Source organism: Astatotilapia calliptera, chromosome 7 (genome assembly GCF_900246225.1).
Source record: "Astatotilapia calliptera chromosome 7, fAstCal1.2, whole genome shotgun sequence".
In the NCBI taxonomy this organism is placed as follows: domain Eukaryota; kingdom Metazoa; phylum Chordata; class Actinopteri; order Cichliformes; family Cichlidae; genus Astatotilapia; species Astatotilapia calliptera.
The window spans coordinates 65,322,002-65,340,395 of NC_039308.1; positions in this window are offsets into that span (position 1 = coordinate 65,322,002).

Below are 18,394 nucleotides of genomic sequence, written 5' to 3' on the forward strand. Positions count from 1 at the left end.
CCCAGATTTCCTTATCGAGCTGGAATGCATGGGCGCTGCTTGCACTCACAGTCCAGTTTGGCTCTTCTTCTCATAACACAGGTGCGCTTCACTTAATCTCTGCATCAAATAGCGAAAGTTGACAGTTTGTTGGGTTGTGGAGTCACGCCGCAAATGCGACGTAGTTTTATTTATTGCTATGTGAAACAGTAGGCATTTGACTGTCTTCCCATAGCTTGCTAACTGTGAAATTACATGTCAGCTCACATAGTTACCATTCCCTAAAATAGGGAATGTCATGTTTCCAGTGGAGTCTGCAACCAGACAAGTAGATTTTTATGCAGTTATTAAAACAAGGCAAACATGAACTTCTGATCATAGCACTGGTAATAAGGAAAGGGAATAATAATAAAAAAAGGGAGACATGGTGGCGCGGTGATTAGCACTGTCGCCTCACACCTGGCCAGGGTGTGTACACGTTCTCCCCCGTGTTTGCGTGGGTTCTCTCCGAGACGTGCACTTAGTGTGGTTAGGTTAATTGGTAATTCTATATTGTCCATAGGTGTGAATGTGGGTCTGTCTCTATGTTTTAGCCCTGTGACAGACTGGCGACCTGTCCAGGGTGTAGCTGTGGTAGCTGGGAAAGGCTCCACCCCCCACGATCCTGACAAGGATAAGCAGATGGAAAGAAGGGAAATGGACAGATTATGACAAGGCACTGAATTTTCAGGAGGTTTGAACAAGTGAGCTGACTAAAATAAATAATGTTTAATAATTGTTTAAATCTGCTTATTAATTATTTCATCCCATTTTTTTAGTCATAGTTGTTTTTGTCTCAAAATACTTAAGAGTAAACCCGTGCACATGTAGGAAAGATGTAAAAGTCTAGAGTTAAAGCAGGTTAACACATGTTCACTGCAGTAATGCACCTGAATCCAGGTTGTGCACCTGCACTGTACAATACTCTCCTCGCTTGTCTGTTAGTGTTGCCAAAACACTTAAGCTAGTGTTCCTAAAATGAGGTAAGAAGACACACAGTGAGCACATAACTTTGGATTTCTGTGTCAGTGGCCTTTAAGCAAACAGTAGTGTTTCTGGGTTCTCATCTGCCTTTAAAGCTCTCAACACGTGGGTGTTTATGCAAGCACATAATACTGCGAGTTCTCATTAGTACTTCGCAGCTTGGATGACTGTGGCACCAACAAGGCCAAATCACTGACAATGTCATTATGCGGTGCAGAAACCCTGCAAATTGATTTCAATTAAGAGTTTTAGACTGATATAAAGTGACATGGCCGTACCATAAATTATACAGAACTGATTTATATTTCATGCTAAAAGCGACATTTCTTTAACAATGTATGTCAGAATTGCTTTTATATTTAATTAGATGTAAAAATGGTTTCCCTGCTTCTTTTATACGCTCCACATTTCTCTCATTGTAAGAGATAAAGGATTGTCTGAAGCCAGGCCCCAAGGAAATCAGAGTCATATGACTTCTGCTCTTATGACTTTAGTGCGCTTCATTGCTTGATATGATCTCTCGCACTCTCCAACTGTTCAAACTGGGAGAAAGGAATTCATTTTATTATGCTGTGATCTGGCAAATCTGCCTGCTGTTATCAAGCAAACATTTCGTGGTATGTACCGATGGACTATCGCTACTTTGATCTCAAGCACCTGAGCCAGGCGCTCACAGCACCCGACCAAGCTTGTTTGGAGTGGTTCACTGTGCGTGATGCAGAGAAGTCTTCCCCTCTGGACCCAATACCCACTGTTATTATTTGATAAAAGAGGCATTAGGATGAAGCTCCTCCATGAGATCTAGATTTTGCCTCATATTATTGAAGCGTTTTGATGTCCAGAAAGGAAATTGTCTTTCTTTGGCATTTTACAGCACATGTTGTACTGCAGCTGTTTATACAGGAGCTACTGTTCCTAAATGCAAAGAGGTAAAATGAGATATGGTAAAGTATGCAGATTCCTTTTAAAAACTTCTTTACCTGAGTTTTTATAATTTGTAGAACAAAAAGAGTTAATAAAGGCTAATTGGCACTAAAACCACAATTTTTCTGGTTTTTGCATTCTGCTGATATATTGATTACAGCATATGCACAGCCATACAGAGAACCCAGCATGTCTGTAGACTCTGTCGGCTGTAGTTTTATTTACCGTATTTTTCAGACCATAAGGTGCACCCAATTATAAGGCACATTAAGCGAAACAAAACAGTCAGATAAGTCAAACTTTACTCAACTCATTCTTCTTGCTTCCTCCACTTCCGTACCATTGATTCGTTAATGCTGAATTCTCAGTCAGCTGCACTATTCCCATGTTGTTGCAGTATATTACTGACTAACCTCGTATTGTGGATGAATTATCTCAGTTGTTCTCCTGACTGAAGTTTGGTCCGTTTACAGCATCCTGCCATGCAATTACATTTGTCCCTAACCATCGGGAACCCTCACGTTAACTTTTATCGAGTGGAAAAAAGTTGGCGTTCATCCTCCAACTTTTCTGTGTTTATGCTATGCTAACATAGCTGTGTAGCTAGCTACCACGTAGCACATCATTATATACCAGCTAGCTCAACTTCAGTAACCCTACAAACGTCACTGCTGTTTAGTTTTCTGTCTTCATTTATGTTGGAAGTGAGAGCAGAGCTGTACGTTTGAATTTTTCAGAAATCTCTCAGTCAGAACATGCTATATCATGTTTAGGTGGAAACTAGCAAGCTAACTTCCTGCTAACTTCTAACTCTGTTAAATTTAATAAATTCTGTTTTCATCGATGCCTGAATGTTAAACTTAATTGTTACACCTGGTAAAGCAGCAACACTGATCATTTTATTAAAGATGAAAGAATTTAGACAGTTTTTCACTCTCAGTGATGCTGCAGTGTAGTGATGTGTCGGTCGCGAACGAAATGGCTCTTAGATGTGAACGACGCGAGCCGGCTCCTTATCGCCAGCTGCGTTTTTTCTTTTTCTTTCTCTCAACAGAGCGGGAGGGAGAGAGAGAGAAAGAGAGCCAGGGACAACAACATCACATTAGAAAGGTATAGTAATCATCCACAACTATTTTCAGTTGCGGATGATAAAGGATTATTCATGCAGGCCCATATGACAGAGAATATGCATCTTCTTTTTGTTTTCATATTTTAATTTATATTTAATTGTGTTGTGGTTTGTAGTGTTTTGTGTTGTTTCATTTTTTCAAGGAAAAAGCTGAAAATTTAAATAGTTAAAAGTTGAACTGTGACTAGTTGGTTTTTGTATTATATGATTTATTTATTACATTTTATGTGGAGTGAATAAATAAAAGTATATTTACGGTGGCCCCTAGAGACAAAGGATGTACAAACTCCAAAACACGTAAAAACTCAGAAGCATGTAAAAACTCCAAAACACGCACAAAAGACAACAGAAGTGCTCCAGGATGCTAGGCCCAGTGTTGAGCTTTTGTTACTTAGTGGCTACACAAGTCAGCAAGTACCAACGACCGGATTTGGTGTGTGGTAGTAACAGGTAAATGAACTTTTTTTTTTTTTTATTATTTGAATATATATGAGTGTTTGTGTATAAATACACAACACACATATGCTTTCAATTGTTTAATTTAAGTGATCTAGTAGCTCTGTTTTGAAGTTCAGTTAACTCTAGGAATGTGTTTTGGAGTTTGTACATGCTTTGTCTCTAGGGGCCACCGCATATATTTATATATAAACATATATAAATAAAACCACTTTTTTTTACATTAATAATTCCTTTTGTGCATAATTTTATATTATTGTTAATAATTAATTAATTAAAGCAACAAAACAACCTGAAGAGCCGGTTCGGAGCCGAAAGAGCCGACTCTTTTTAGTGAGCCGAGCCGAAAGAGCCTGTTCTCTAAAAAGAGCCGGAAATCCCATCACTACAGCAGTGTTCGTTTGACTTTGGGACCTGAAAGGGTCAGAGTTTAGGACCCAGATTACTCCGCGAGGCCCCTGACTATGTTCCAACAATCCATCAAGCGGTAGCTTACCAAAGTCGTACCAAAACATTTTTGACAGTTTTGAGCGGCGTGTACCACATAAAATCGGTTTGAGGTCAGTAAGCACAACCAGTAGCGGTTTTAGATACGGGCGACACGGGCGGTTGCCCGGGGCGGCATCGTGGTGGGGGGTGGCATCACGGGCATCGGCAAAAAAAATAAAAATAAAAATGCTCGTACTCATGCTGCTCCGACGTCAGCGAGGGAATGACACAGGCACCGATCGGTTTTCTATCGCCCATTTGCTGGGAGTAAGGGCGCCCTCCTGCTGCTTCCGGCAGGGGGAGGAGAGGGCGGTGCGGCGGGGGATTCTCTGGCTGGAGCAGCATCTAATAATAATCAACTCGCAAAATAAAACAAAATAAAAACAAACCAACAAACACGAAAACACCAGACATTATAATACAGACTTATAATTTGCACCGATGTTTTTTCGAAATTCTGTACACAAAAAGTGAGCGCGAGAACCCTCGGTGCGCCTGCTCGCTGCTGAAGTCAAAGTAAACTTTATTGTCCACTACATACAGTCCAGTATATAGAGAGACGAGACGACGAGGTTCCAGTTACAGCAGTGCAAGTAAACAAACAATATATATAAGAAGAGTAAGAAAATAAATATACACTTTAGGACTCGGGGTAAAGGGATCAATAACAATTTAAAATTTACAGTTTGATGATTTAAAGTCTCACACACAACCCGTCAAAAGGGGAGGGAGACCTGCTACTTCCAAATAGAGCGCATTTCATTTATAATGTTGTAAATCCAAGCCCGTTATGTATTCATGATTTGAACCTTGGGTTGTGTGAAATCCCAGAAATAAACCTTAGACAAAGTGAATCTGTGAACTAAGGTGAAGGTCTGTTAGATCATGTTGTGGTGATCCTCGGGTTGAGGGATGGGTGTTCATACTGGAGTGCAAAATTAAAACCAATGGAAGATGGACAAGAAAAGTTCAAAGCCATCAGGTCCTCAGTTTAGAAAAAATAGAAGAGGAGGAGAAACGAGCAAAAGATGCAGGTAAGCAGATGTGTCATTGGATAATGGCAGGTCATCCTGAAACAATCAGAATCAGAATACTTTATTAATCCCTAAGGAAGTTATGTGGGTTACAGTTGCTCCGAGAAGAAATGGTAAAAATAGTAACAGTAACAGACTAAACTCCAAAGAAAACATTATATTACAGATTTTAATATTAATTAGTCATTGTTAATTGTTGATTTGCCCTGTTCTAATTGTATGACGAATTATGATGGCTGTTTGGTGGCCATTTGCATACTATGCATACTCTCTCTCTCTTCACATGTGTGTGTGTGTACAACAGTTTTTTGTTAATGTACAATCCTTAATATGTTTTGTGTGTGGGAGGGGGGGGGGGGGGGGGGGGCAGAGGGAGTGTTCGCCCAGGGCGCCAAACAGGCTAGGACCGCCACTGAGCACAACCAGGATTCACACATAAGGCGCACTCTCGATTTTTGAGAAAATTTAAGGATTTTAAGTGCTCCTTATAGTGCAGAAAATACGATACTTGGTTTTTCTCTAATGTGTCCAGAAAGCACCAAGTGAGCAGACCATGAGTGCACCGCATGCTCGAAGACGTATATTATTCAGCGATGATTTGTTCTTTTCTCTTTGCCACATAAGAACATAATTCTATAAAACAATCAATTAATATTCTCCTCACACAACATTGCAAGTTTGTCCCCAAACAATTCTTTCTCATGAATCCCGACTACATTCATTTAGTATTAAATGAGAAAACATTCATCAAAGTGACACTGTCAAATCCTTCACTTTTAGGATTTCATGCATGTTTGCGTGCAGTGTAATAATACCCAAGTGGAATGAGTTTTTGATGTTATCATTGAAATTAGCGTACAGAGTGCTCTGGCACACCGCAGGAAATGAGCACATCGGGTGGCTCTCTGTTGTCCACGCCATAAATCTTCTTTTCAACACTTACAGCGCTTGACATTCGGCTTTAGCTTTCACACAAGCAAACTGACAAGGCACTATGACACTATGTGTTATTAAAAGTTTAAAACTGAAGTTGCTGATTCGTGTGATTCCCACAAATCAGATTTAAATTTTCAGTGCCACGTCTCACACAATCCTCCAAAACCCTAAGGAGTTGTAACTAATAACTGATAGTTGTTGATCCACTCCAACAGGGCATACACTTTATCCCTGTAGATACCAGCTACTGCAGCGAACACACATTCATGCCTGCGTGTACACGATCTTGCATGGCTAGTTATGTGTGCTTGTGCAGGTGGACATGGTTTGCAGAAAAAAGGAGTCTGAGACACAACCCAGATCCCCATGTCCCGCAAATGGCCACCCCTGAAGACATACAGAGAGCTATTAACAAAGAAATCCCAGAGGCTTTCTAAACTCACACATCTCAGGAAACGGTATCGTTTTTTATTTCTACACTGACACAATGTACTTTGTCTTACTTCTTCCCCAAATGCTCAAGCTGGAATAATACCATTTTTTTGTAGAGCTATGACCGCACAAATGTGTGCGTATGTTGTCTGTGTTGAGGCGAAGGAGAAAGCAGGTGCGGTCTGTGCATATCGAGATGTCAGGATTGATTAGTTCCAGAGAAAGAGACAAGATGGGAAGTTCCAGTAGTGTATTGTCAAAACAACAGGCTCTTCCCCACACAGCTGGATTTCCACTCAGACCGTCACATGTACGGCTCACAGGCTTAGAGGATCCGTGGGATAATATTTATCGGTGAATGGTGTGCGAGCCAGTGTGGGCTCTAAACTCATTGCTGTGCAGCAGCATGATAAAAAGAAATTACTCATCTGACCGGGGTGATTCCAGGTGATTTAACACATGCTGATAGCTATAGCGGCGGTCCTCGGTCGCTTAAACCAACAGCGCTACTAATCCACTGCAGCGCTCGTGAGATAGGAGATCAATAGGTTAACAAAACTGGGAGGATTCTGTTTTATTGACTGTTTTCTTTTCTGTATTGCATTACAAAACACTTTCATTACTTGATTCTTGGCACAAGTTTAATTTAGAGTCAATTACAAAAGGGTCCACTGTTGATACTGTACCTTTGAAGAAAAGGCTGCAGATCCAAATGTGCAAGCTTGCCTTATCATCTATTTTCTTTTTGGGTACTTTTGTCACAGTTATGTCATACATGTAACTTCCCTTTCTGCTCTTCCATAGTTGAATAAGGATGCTGTATGGAGGCAGTACTATTTTTAGTGACGGATGAGATTCTGTTCAGAAGGGTGTAACAGGACACGGTAACCACACAGTGACTCGCTCTTAATAACTATTGTGATTTTTTTCTGGAAGGATATTCAGAGTCACGCGTCTTTCTGCTGTATTAACTGTCAGCCAGTTCACCACAAACATCACATTTAATTGCAGTGATTTGGAAGCCAGTTTGACGTCTTTATGCTCACATCCAATCTGAATGCAGATGTGTTTCTTATTTATGCCACTGCTGCTGCTGCCAGAAGCTCTTTACCTGGAATGGCTTTTGCTTATATGCACCCTAGACTTTGTTTATTCTACCTAATATCAACTGAGAGGTGATTTGCAAGTTATTCTTTTTTTTACATTCTGCTGCACATCCTGCAGGATAAGTCCAAATGTATTGTATCTTCATTTGCCATCATTTGCGTTTGTGCCAAAACACATTGTAGTAATTTGCACTGACAGGTGATAGTTTTGTGTATTCATAGATAAAAAGTGGTGTCTTTCCTCCGGCTCAGCAGCGCATCAGAACAAACTAAGTAATATTAATAGAGTTTCAGAATGCAGCTTGAGTCTTAATTTAGTGATTTTCTTGCACTCAGTCATTCTGCTATGCCTTTGTCTTTTCACTTCATTACTTCATTGTTATTTCCAACCCTGCCAATACCCTTGAGCTGCTTTCCTTCCAGTAAGATCAACTGATCTTAATTACTTTCCATCTCACCTGTTTCCACCTAATCAGCCTCAATATATTTACAAGCTCCTCTTAACTAATGTTTTGCCAGATTGGCTTTATTCTTCTGTCATTGTTTTTTCTTGTTCCAAGTCTCTTTATTTGTGCATATTTTATTTAAATCTGCCTGCCAACCTGCAACCAGTCTTATGCGTCATCCTTTTGTATCTGACTGCCTTAGCATTGTGCATTTCTGTCCAGTATCTGAGTCATGAAACAGAAGTTCTTTCACTGAGTGATTCATGACGCAAATGGCTAAGCCTCTACAACTGGGCAGGTCTCCCATCTGTCAGCGTAGTGTAGCCTTGTCACTGGAGTACAGCCACCTCACTTAAACAAAGGCTCCACTGATCTCCTGATTTCTCCTTCCTCCATTACATAATGTGGTCCTAATGAATCAAACATTAGAAGGTAATCACAGTATATAAACACCAATAAACACCCACTTGGTAACTGTCAATGGAGAATCTGTAACTTTCAGTCACAGCTATGTTTTTTTACGTTTTAAGCTGTTGGTGGCAAGCTAGTTTGAGATTGGGTGCAAAAGATGTTCACTGGAGCTGGAGCATCACGACATGCAGGATGACTGCTGACAGTTCAAATAGAAAGTGACATATATGCACATGTATGCTTTGGTGAAGGCTGTAGAACTAGAGAGCATGAAGACACATAACTGATGATCAATGTTTGACTTGACTAGAGCATATAAGAAACTAAAGTTAAATAAGCCACAGTCTCAGAAAAAGAAATATTGTTATGCTTTGTCCACCAATTTTTTTCCACATCTATTACATAATGAGATATGGCCCTGGAGCTCACCTCTCCCTGGCCTTAAATACTTCTAATTGCTGATGGGAGTCAGCTGTACAAAAAAAGGTGGCACTTGAGGCAGGAGAGACAGCAGGACACACCCACACAAGGGCAACTACAGGAGGAGGCCCTGCTAGGGCTGTAACAGGCTTAGACGAAGTGTACCTTGTTATCTGAAAAGCAAAAACATAGTTTTCTTATGCTGAACAACAAATCATAAAGCACATTTTCATCCCCTGAAGTTTGGGTATTTATAATAATCGCTGTTGACGGGACACTTACAATTATATATCGCAATTTATCTCCAGAAGCTTCTGCCAACATGACGTGTGCTTTTGAGACAGGCTCTGGGATGAAGTGGAGCGTTACCAGATGACTGGGAAATGAAATGAAATGGTGAGGGATGCTGCCAAGAAGGTGTTTGGTGTATTCTCTGGCCAAAGCAAAGATGACAGGTGGACGTAGCGATGGAATGGCAAAATACAGGAAAGCACTCAAAGGAAGAGGATGATAAAGAAAAAGTTTGATAGTCAGGGAGATGAAGAAAGTAGACAGGAGTACTGGAAGCTGGACATACAGCAAAGAGAGAGGTGGCAAAGGAAAAGGCTCATAATGAGTTGTATGCAAGACCACTAAGGAAGGAGAAACGGGCTTGAATTAATTGGCTAGGAGAGATCGCAATGGAAAGGATGAGCAGCAGGATAGGGTGATTAAGGATAGAGATGGAAATGTAATCATGAGTGAAGAGAATGTGTTCAGAACATGGAAAGAGTATGTTAGAGAAGAGAACAGAACAGATGGAGGAAAATTAGTGAGTTAGTAAGTGCAGAGGCAGAGAATTAGTAAGAAAGAAGTGAGGCCAACCACGAAGAACGTGAAGAGTGGAAAGGTGACCGGTTTGTCTGTGAGAGAGGGCAATGAACTTTTTAGACTGTTTCATGCACTCATCAAAAGTGAGAGGATGCCTAAGAAAGAAAAGTTGTCAAGAACAAGGGTCCTGTGAGAAGCTGTAGTAACTGTTACTGCTGGTATGACTTCATGCCAAGAAAGTGCACTACAGATGAAATGTTTGGTTTGAGAGTGTTGATGGAGATGCACGGAGAAGGTCGGAAGAAGCTTTAGTACAAGGGGTCTGCAGCCATAGAGCTTTGACCTCAGACCTCAATGAGCTAATAAAAAGCTTTAATAGTTTTTTTTTCAGTTGTGCTGTTTCTCATTTTATTAGCTCATATTGTAGATATACTTGACAAGTGAATTAATTAGATATGTTGGGCAGTAGAAACTGGCTTCCTTCCTCTGCAGTTTACTGCAGCCATACTTTAAGCAACACAGCACAGCATTCTCTCACTTAAATAATTACCCTCATGATTCTGTCTTCCCTTCTGCTGAAGTCTATTTCTGTGCTTGCAAATCCATGCATGTGTACTCTAAAATGTTGACTTGCAAACTGAATTGAGGTCTTTGTTTCTGTGCTCTCTCTCTCTCTCTCTCTCTCTCTCTCTCTCTATATATATATATATATATATATATATATATATTATCAATGTAATTCTTTAGTGTTCTTAGTATTTTTTGCAAAAGTGCCATCAGTCAGCTGTTTCGTGGCTGGACCCCCTTAGAGTAGAGTTGCCCAGCTTATTTATCCTTAGTGCAGTGGAAATGGCTGATTAGGTTCCTCAGAGACCCATTATAGCAGGCAACCTGTCACACTCAGCCACTGCCACCATTCATCATGCAAATTTAGAACACGACACTACACTCAAGTCTGCTATGGTCTGCTTTATTATACCCGGATGTCAAAAACCAGTAAAAAAGAGTATACTGCTAACAACTCTGGACACTTCCTTCAAAAAACACCCATAATAAGAGAAATGGGACACCAATGGGTGAATGTCAAAGCAGCAACAGGTTTCATATCAATAGGGTTTGGTTAGGCAGCTTTGACACCCTCCTTAGTCCTGCCCTGTATCCCTCCTCTTTGCAGTAGCTGACCCAGGGAGCTTGGTCTTGGACAGATGGCTGGCCGCTATGTGTTATTCTACACTCGACTGGTGAAGGAGGTAATTTGCAAATAGGCTTCAGGATGCTAAGCACTGGGGTTCCAGTCTAGAGGCCTCCTGACAGATCTGATATGAATTCCAATGGAAAATCTCTCAAAGTTGCGGTTTGGACATCTACCAGTGGGCCTGCCTGAGCTCCAGAAAAATCCAGGGGTCTGTTAATTCTGATACAAACAATATGTTTCCCTTTTCTGATACACTTTTAACATGAAATTCTCACGTGTTGATGATTATGACTATTTACCACTGGAACTTAAAATCAGTGACATGACCACCAACTTAGACGTTAAAACATTTGAGAAGAAAATACTACAAATACCTTTCCTGCAGCAGATTCGCTTGTGTAATTGTTTTGACCATCATTGTTTCTCTTGAAAACTTGGAATCTGCTTATCACAGAGTCTCCATGAAGCATTTGGACCTTTAAACGTTTGAGCATGAAGAAACCATTACAGTTCATATTTGAGCCAATGAAGAGTAACCCGATTTACATGCAAAACCACATTTCACTTCCCTGTTTGCTGAGATTACACCTGATTCACATCAGTTAGCTTCACACACATGCAGCCTCTTTTCTCACATGGAAAGATCAAAAAAACTGAACATCGGCTCTTTTTTGCTACATGACTGATTGTAATTGTTGCCTTTGATTGTGTGACATTTACCATTCACAGCCATGCAAGTAGTTTGATGCTAATCACGAGAGTGCTACTGCATCTGTTGTCAAACCAGTCAAACACAAGATACCAAATGCAAAAGCTGTAGATTGTGGTCATTTACAGCATGAGCGCAAGACTAATGAGGCGGTGCCTTGTAAACACAGTCCACGTTTTGTGAAAAATGCCTGTTGTATATTGAATGGGGTTGAAATAATAAGATCCAATGTGGGGTCCAGCTGTCTGCTGTCATGACACACCAGAAAAACACTTTTTCTTCTTTTGAGTAATGTCATATTTTCCTCTCCTAAAGTCAGATGTTGTGTACAGTAACAATTATTCATTTATAGTATCAGTCATGACATGAATGGATTTGATGTGTTATTCCATGCTGGAGGAAAGACTTGCCGTGGAAGCAATCAGAAGATGTTTGGTAAAATAATATTTGCTTATTTGTTTTGGAACTGAGACAACTGGTGGTTCACTTCTTACCATCATTGACATTAAGGCTGTCAGCAGCTTTACAGGCACTTGAATTCAACAAAAAGTCTCAAGCCTAGATTACACTCAGATAACCGTAGTTATTGCTGTTATGTTTCCTTGATGTCTGCTTGTCCACTGCCAAGGTAGCTGCATAGTTGGTGCATTGTAATGTAAATTTACCACAGACCAGGAAGGTATGTACACATCCACACAAACCTTCACACTAACAGTCTCGTGATGACATTTACATCACTGAGACCCAAGTAGAACCTACTGGAATCATGGACATGAAAAGTATCATCCCTGTTTTATATGAACAAACTTTAAGACTGTATAACAATATCTTACATGTTGCATATTATAGAAATGCAATGATTTAATACACAGGCAATTAAACTGTTCTTGGTTAGAAGTCACCGTTATAATATTCTTATTTGTGGTGCAACATACACTACAAGAGGTAATTACAATCTTTTCTGGTAAAATTATTTCTAAAGAATTAACTGCATGGATTTAGATTAAGTCGGTTTACCAGGAACCTTAAAAAGCACATTTCTATGCCTACACATTTGTAAAGGGATTACATCCATGTGTCCTAGGAAATGCCTGTATCTGTCAAAACTGCTGATGGCCAGTACCAAAACCGATCCCAAGAGCAGAGAACCCAGAGTGGAGGCAGCAGAGAGTTTCAACAACCTTTATTTTACTAGATGCAACCACAATGATAACATGAACTGACACAATGTGGCATTGGACGTGATGATAACTTGGCGTGGGCCAGGAAGGGGCACAGGAGCGAATCAGGTAATGTCTAGTGGTCACACTGAGTTCAGTTTTGTGTTTTAAACCAGTTAATAGGATTTTAAAATTGAATCCTGCTTTAATAGGATTTTCTAGGGGAACATACTGCTGGCCCTAAATTGAAAACTGATTTATGTTTTACAACTTTGGAGTTTTTATTCTCTGTTAGTTAGAAACATACAGTAACTCTTTTTTTTTTAATCTTAGCAATGTTTTAAAGATGGTTCTTTGATTTCTTTACATACAGAATACACTTTGTCATCGCAGAGTGCACTCATCAACGTATTTGATGTAAAACATTTTGCTCTGTGTGCTTCTGCAAAATGTGGTTTAACCTATGAAAGATACTGTGGACAGCGAGCTCTGTGACCAAGAGAAGAACCAAGTATTGCAGCAAACACACAGTTTAGAAGTTGCAGCCACCCTGTGCACTACTATCACTGTTATGTTGCTAATTGTCTTTTTTCTCCACGTGAAACTGACACACCCCAATGAATTTATGAGCATTGAATTTAAGTGTGATCTATTCTTCATTAATTTCAAACTTCTTTGAATACATCAAAACCTACACCATCCGCACAAAGAGGTTCATTGTGCAAGCGCTGCTGTGTAATTATCCCAGGTACGGTCAGCTTCACAGAGCAGCTCTTTGTATGATGGACACCTGGTGGAAATATAAATAGGGAGGATGGAGGTGGTGGAGAGGCAGAGCTGCTCTGCGCTCTGAGGTTTCTTTTTTTCTCTGTGTGATTTACTGTTGGATTTAGGGCTCTGCTTAGACTGAATACATTAGTAGACAGCATGTAAGTAGGTGTGGCTTCACTAGAATCCAACAACCCTTTTGATCCAAGTGCCATTTGGTTTGCCAGACCTATGACCCGACAATGATGTCCAGTGACCTGAGAGGTGCTAAAAATGTTCCCAAGCAATTACATGTTCACCACAATTTCCTGGAATTCCCAGAAGATCATAAATCACTGCTGGGTCAGTCAACTAAAACGCTTGTGTTAATAGAACCTCAAGAGCAAATGACCCTTCAAATCAACATCTGTGGACCATGTTGGACAGACTTTCCAAGCTCTTAGTGCTAGACACCATATGTGAAAGGTGATGGTGATTCACAAATGACTAAACAAAGATTTAATGTGCAGGTGAAATGAAAACAAAATTATATTCTGCCACCGTGGGAGCTGCCTCGAGGGTGTTGTTATATTTTGTTCTTGCTGGCCTTTTCCTCAGCGGCTACACAGGCTCATGCAATGACAGTTGTTGAGACACCAGATTAGCCACCACAATTACAGCAGTTTAGCTAATCAGATAATGTGGAAATCAATCTGTTTTAATTTTATTTACAGTGCTGTCCAAAGGTCTGTGTGGGAGCCACCTTTAGATTTTGCTACCAAGGAGTCAGACTTTCTTTTGCTTTTCTAAAGTGACCTTGAGCACTGGTCTGCTTTTTCACTCTTCTTCAGTTTAGTCCTTGTACCAGACAGTTTTTAGAGAAATGTTTTGGTTGTTTGTTAAGTCATTTAACACTGAGGCACAACTTAGCAAAGAACCAATTTTGAATTGTGTCTTTAGGCACATTTTGTTCCCAATTCTTTAGTTGAACCCAAAAAACAAAAAGGCTAAAAATAACAGGATTAAAACTGCATCATTAGCACCAATGAGGCAATAGCGAAAGAGCTATTAGGTTGAAAGCCTCATCAGAAATAGTCTCAGTGGAAGGGCAACTGTCAGGAAACAGGAAGAAAAGGCTGGGATATGTCAGATTACACAAGAAATGAAAATCAGTCTAATGGAGCGATAAATCAAACTTTGGCTTAAATCGGCATAGTTAAGCACAACAGTGAGTGTCTGTAACAATCAGTAAAACACGGTGGAGGCTTGGTTTGAGCCTTTTACACCATGACAGTGCACCCTAACAAACGGCCACTCCACCGCTATCAGTCATGGATCGGCCTCTCCGGATCCCGGACCTCAACATTACGGAAGCAGTGTTGGATCATCTTGAGAGAGAACACAACAAAGAAGAGCTTTGGGATGTCCTTTAATGACAGTCCAAACTTTGCACGATACTATCCACAGCCCCACTTCATATCTCTCATAATCATATTAGGGCAGCGGTCCCCAACCCCCGGGCCTCGGACCGGTACCGGTCCGTGAGTCGTTTGGTACCGGGCCGTGAGAGTTGAGGCTCAGGTGTGAAATGTATGGTTTTCAGGGTTTTTATCGGTTTTCAGTGTTATTTTCTTATCGTTTTTATCATTAACTCTGTTTTCCTGGGTCTTTTCACGTGTGTTATGAATAAATCTTCTTTTTTTCGGTACCGGTACTAGTTTTATTTTGTTGTATTTATCCGCGACACCTTAAAGGCCGGTCCGTGAAAATATTGTCGGGCATAAACCGATCCGTGGCACAAAAAAGGTTGGAGACCGCTGTATTAGGGCACTTTCAATTGTAGAGTGTCAACAATAATTTAAAGGAAATCCTAACTCCTCATCCGGTCAGGCTGTGTCAGAGTCACCTTAAACCCATTTGTTCAGATTCCTCATTCACTAAAGTGAGTTACTGTGCCCATCATCATTGCTGAACATGTAACCATGGTGACCACGAAAGACTGTGTGTGTGTGGCAGCAAAGAAAATGCTGAGAAAGGCAAATGGAAGAAGATGTTTTTAACATTTCCATCCAAACCATAGCCTTTTGTCTACACTCACCCAAGCAGTTCTAGCGCCTTAACCTAACGGAGCATCATTATTGCAAGTTGAATTCTGCAATCCAAACTAATAACAACAGAAAAAGAAGTCAAAAATAAAAGGAAAAAGAGCTGCAAACGAGTAGCCAGAAACAGGCCCCGGACTCTTCTGAGGGTTGTGTAATTGTGTCTTGTATCTTGAAAAATCCACAGTATTTTCCATTTACACTAATAGGGTGCCCTTTGTGTTAAAATCCGTATCTCAGAAAATGTTGTTCATATTAAAATACGAGAAAATAGTCTCTGACCAAGACTGAGAAATAATGCTTAGAACCGATGATGTGTTTCACCAAGCATTAGGTGTCAGTGTGGAGAACAAACTGGTCATCTGTGAGGCTGTAGCACCGTCAACAACGTGACTGGTTTGTGTTGAAGAACGGTTTCGGTATTTGTGCCGTCGTACTGGCACGTGATGCTGAAGAGAACAATAGCGGAATCGTTTTCCCACACCCAAACTTTCACTCTTCCATTCTGTGGTTTTGGAAGTTTGATCTTCTTGTTTGGAGATATAGCATAAGATTATGTTATATGAGAGTAGCAAAAGCCTTGAAATGACGGCCTGAACCAGCTCACAGGCTTTGTTTCATAAACACCGGTGCTGTGGGGGGATGATGTGTGTCTCTGTTGTTTGCTTTCATGGAAATAAACTATTGCAATCAGTAAAAGATTCAAACCATTTTCTGTTCCCGGTCCAACTGAAATTGTTAGAACTTTGTAGGAAAGATGATTGTATAAATCTGTAAGGTAAACACAAACATTCAACAGTGCCTGCTGCCTCACATGAGTACATAATATCTTCGTGGGGGGATAATTTGTATGATCATTTTGTATAGCAGATGAAAAAGAGCCAACATGCAAACAAGTTTTGGTTTTTTTTTAGCATTTTGCCATCACGTCAACTTCCTCTGCCAGATCTTTACATGTGCCTGATGTTATCAGTGAACAAACAACCAGTCAAAGGAAGATAATCTAACAAAGCGAGCTTAGCATCAGAGATCCGAGAAGCTTTGCCCGGATTAACCAACGAAGATCGAGTTTCTTATCACATTCTGCACTAAACCAAAGTGGATCCCAGCTGCTATGCTGCGATTGTCCATACTGTAGAACAGCGGTCCCCAACTCCCGGACCGGTACCAGTCCGTAAGTCGTTTGGTACCAGGCCGGGACAGTTGAGGCTCGGGTGTGAAATTTATGGTTGTCAGGGGTTTTATTGATTTTTTTTAAATAATTTTTTTAGCGTTTTTATCATTAACTTGATTTCCCGAGGTCTTTTTCCCGTGTGTTATGAATAAATCTTCTTTTTTTTGGTACTGGTTTTATTTTGTTGTATTTATCCGCCACACCTTAAAGGCCGGTCCATGAAAAAAGGTTGGAGACCGCTACTGTAGAACCATGTACACCTCTACTTTTGAAAGCGTGCTTCTTTTCTGGTCAAATGTTAATCCTTCATAGTTTGTTTAGACACTCAAAATGTGAGCTTAGCTTTCGTTAGCATACTGCAGAGGCATTTCAACGAGGGCTGGGTATCGTCGCTGATTTCTAGAATCGATTCGATCCACGATTCGATTCAATTCGATTTTAATCTGGGAAATTTTGCCTCAGACAGTCAGAAATATTATAATTCAGATCAGTACATTTACATATTTTTGTATCTATAAAAAGGAAGCTGACACTCGCAAGACTTTATCAAAGGTGTGAGCATCACAGCAGAGGCCTTTGTGTCAAAGTAGCTGAAGATAAAACACAGAAAAACATGAAGGTGATTTTCCTGGCCTGGGATTTTATAAAGATATTCTGCAGTACATCAAAAACCAAAGAAAACCATTAATCAACTTATGAACATTACCTCTGAAGTTACAGCGGTTTTGTTAGAGACACGGCTAAGCATTTTGCCTTTTGCATAATTTTAAAACGTTTAAATTTGTTCAGAAGCCTGTTGAACGGCAGAAATTAGGTTTTATTTTCGGAAGTAAGTAAAAGGGAAAAAAACATCGGCCGACAGCCTGTAAACAACGGTAGACTTGTGCGTGACAAGCAAGCGAATAATGCAGAAAACAGATTTCGGGGATAGACGGGAAACTGTTCTTGAAGAGAGAGAGAGAGAGAGAGAGCTGTGCATGAAGTGTGATTTTTTTGTGGTGAAAGCAAAACAGCAAAAGTCAGAGTGAGTCCATGACGATGTTTATGTGAAGCGTAGTTTGGATCTTCTTTTGCTGCTGTTCGGTCAATATTGTTTGGAGGGAGATCAAACTAACAGCTTTAGAATCAGCGCAAAAAGGGCGTAAACACAAAGCGCGGACCCGCCGAAACATCAGAATCAGCGAGCTGTCGGCTTTCAGCCCCGACCGTGTCCCTGCCGTCGGGTGAGAAAGGCGACATCTCACTGATTCTGATCCGCGGGGTCTGCGCTTTGTGTTTACGTCTTTGTGCAGAATCTGTGTACCTGCTCTCATCTACTGTCTTAAATGATTGGTGGTTGTCAAAATTTTGTGACGTTTCACCTGAGATTCTGGAATTTGGGGCAAAATACATTTATATAAAAAAATTGATTCAGGAGTTTAATGAATCAATATCACGTTATCCAAGCCAGAATCGATTTTAATCGATGAAACGATTATTAAAACCCACCCCTAATTTCAACAGTTTGCCACATGCAAAAGCTTAATTTAGGGTAGGAAGGAAAATATTACAGGAAGGTGATTGTGCTTTTAGAGTCTGTCGTGTTTTAGAAGGATCGTGGCAAAAGAAAAACACGTTCTACTCATTTGGTAGAAAGAAAAGGTACAGTGGAGGAGAGAAATTATTAACTGCATTAAAAAATGGATGCAAACAAGGACAGAAATGGCATTAAC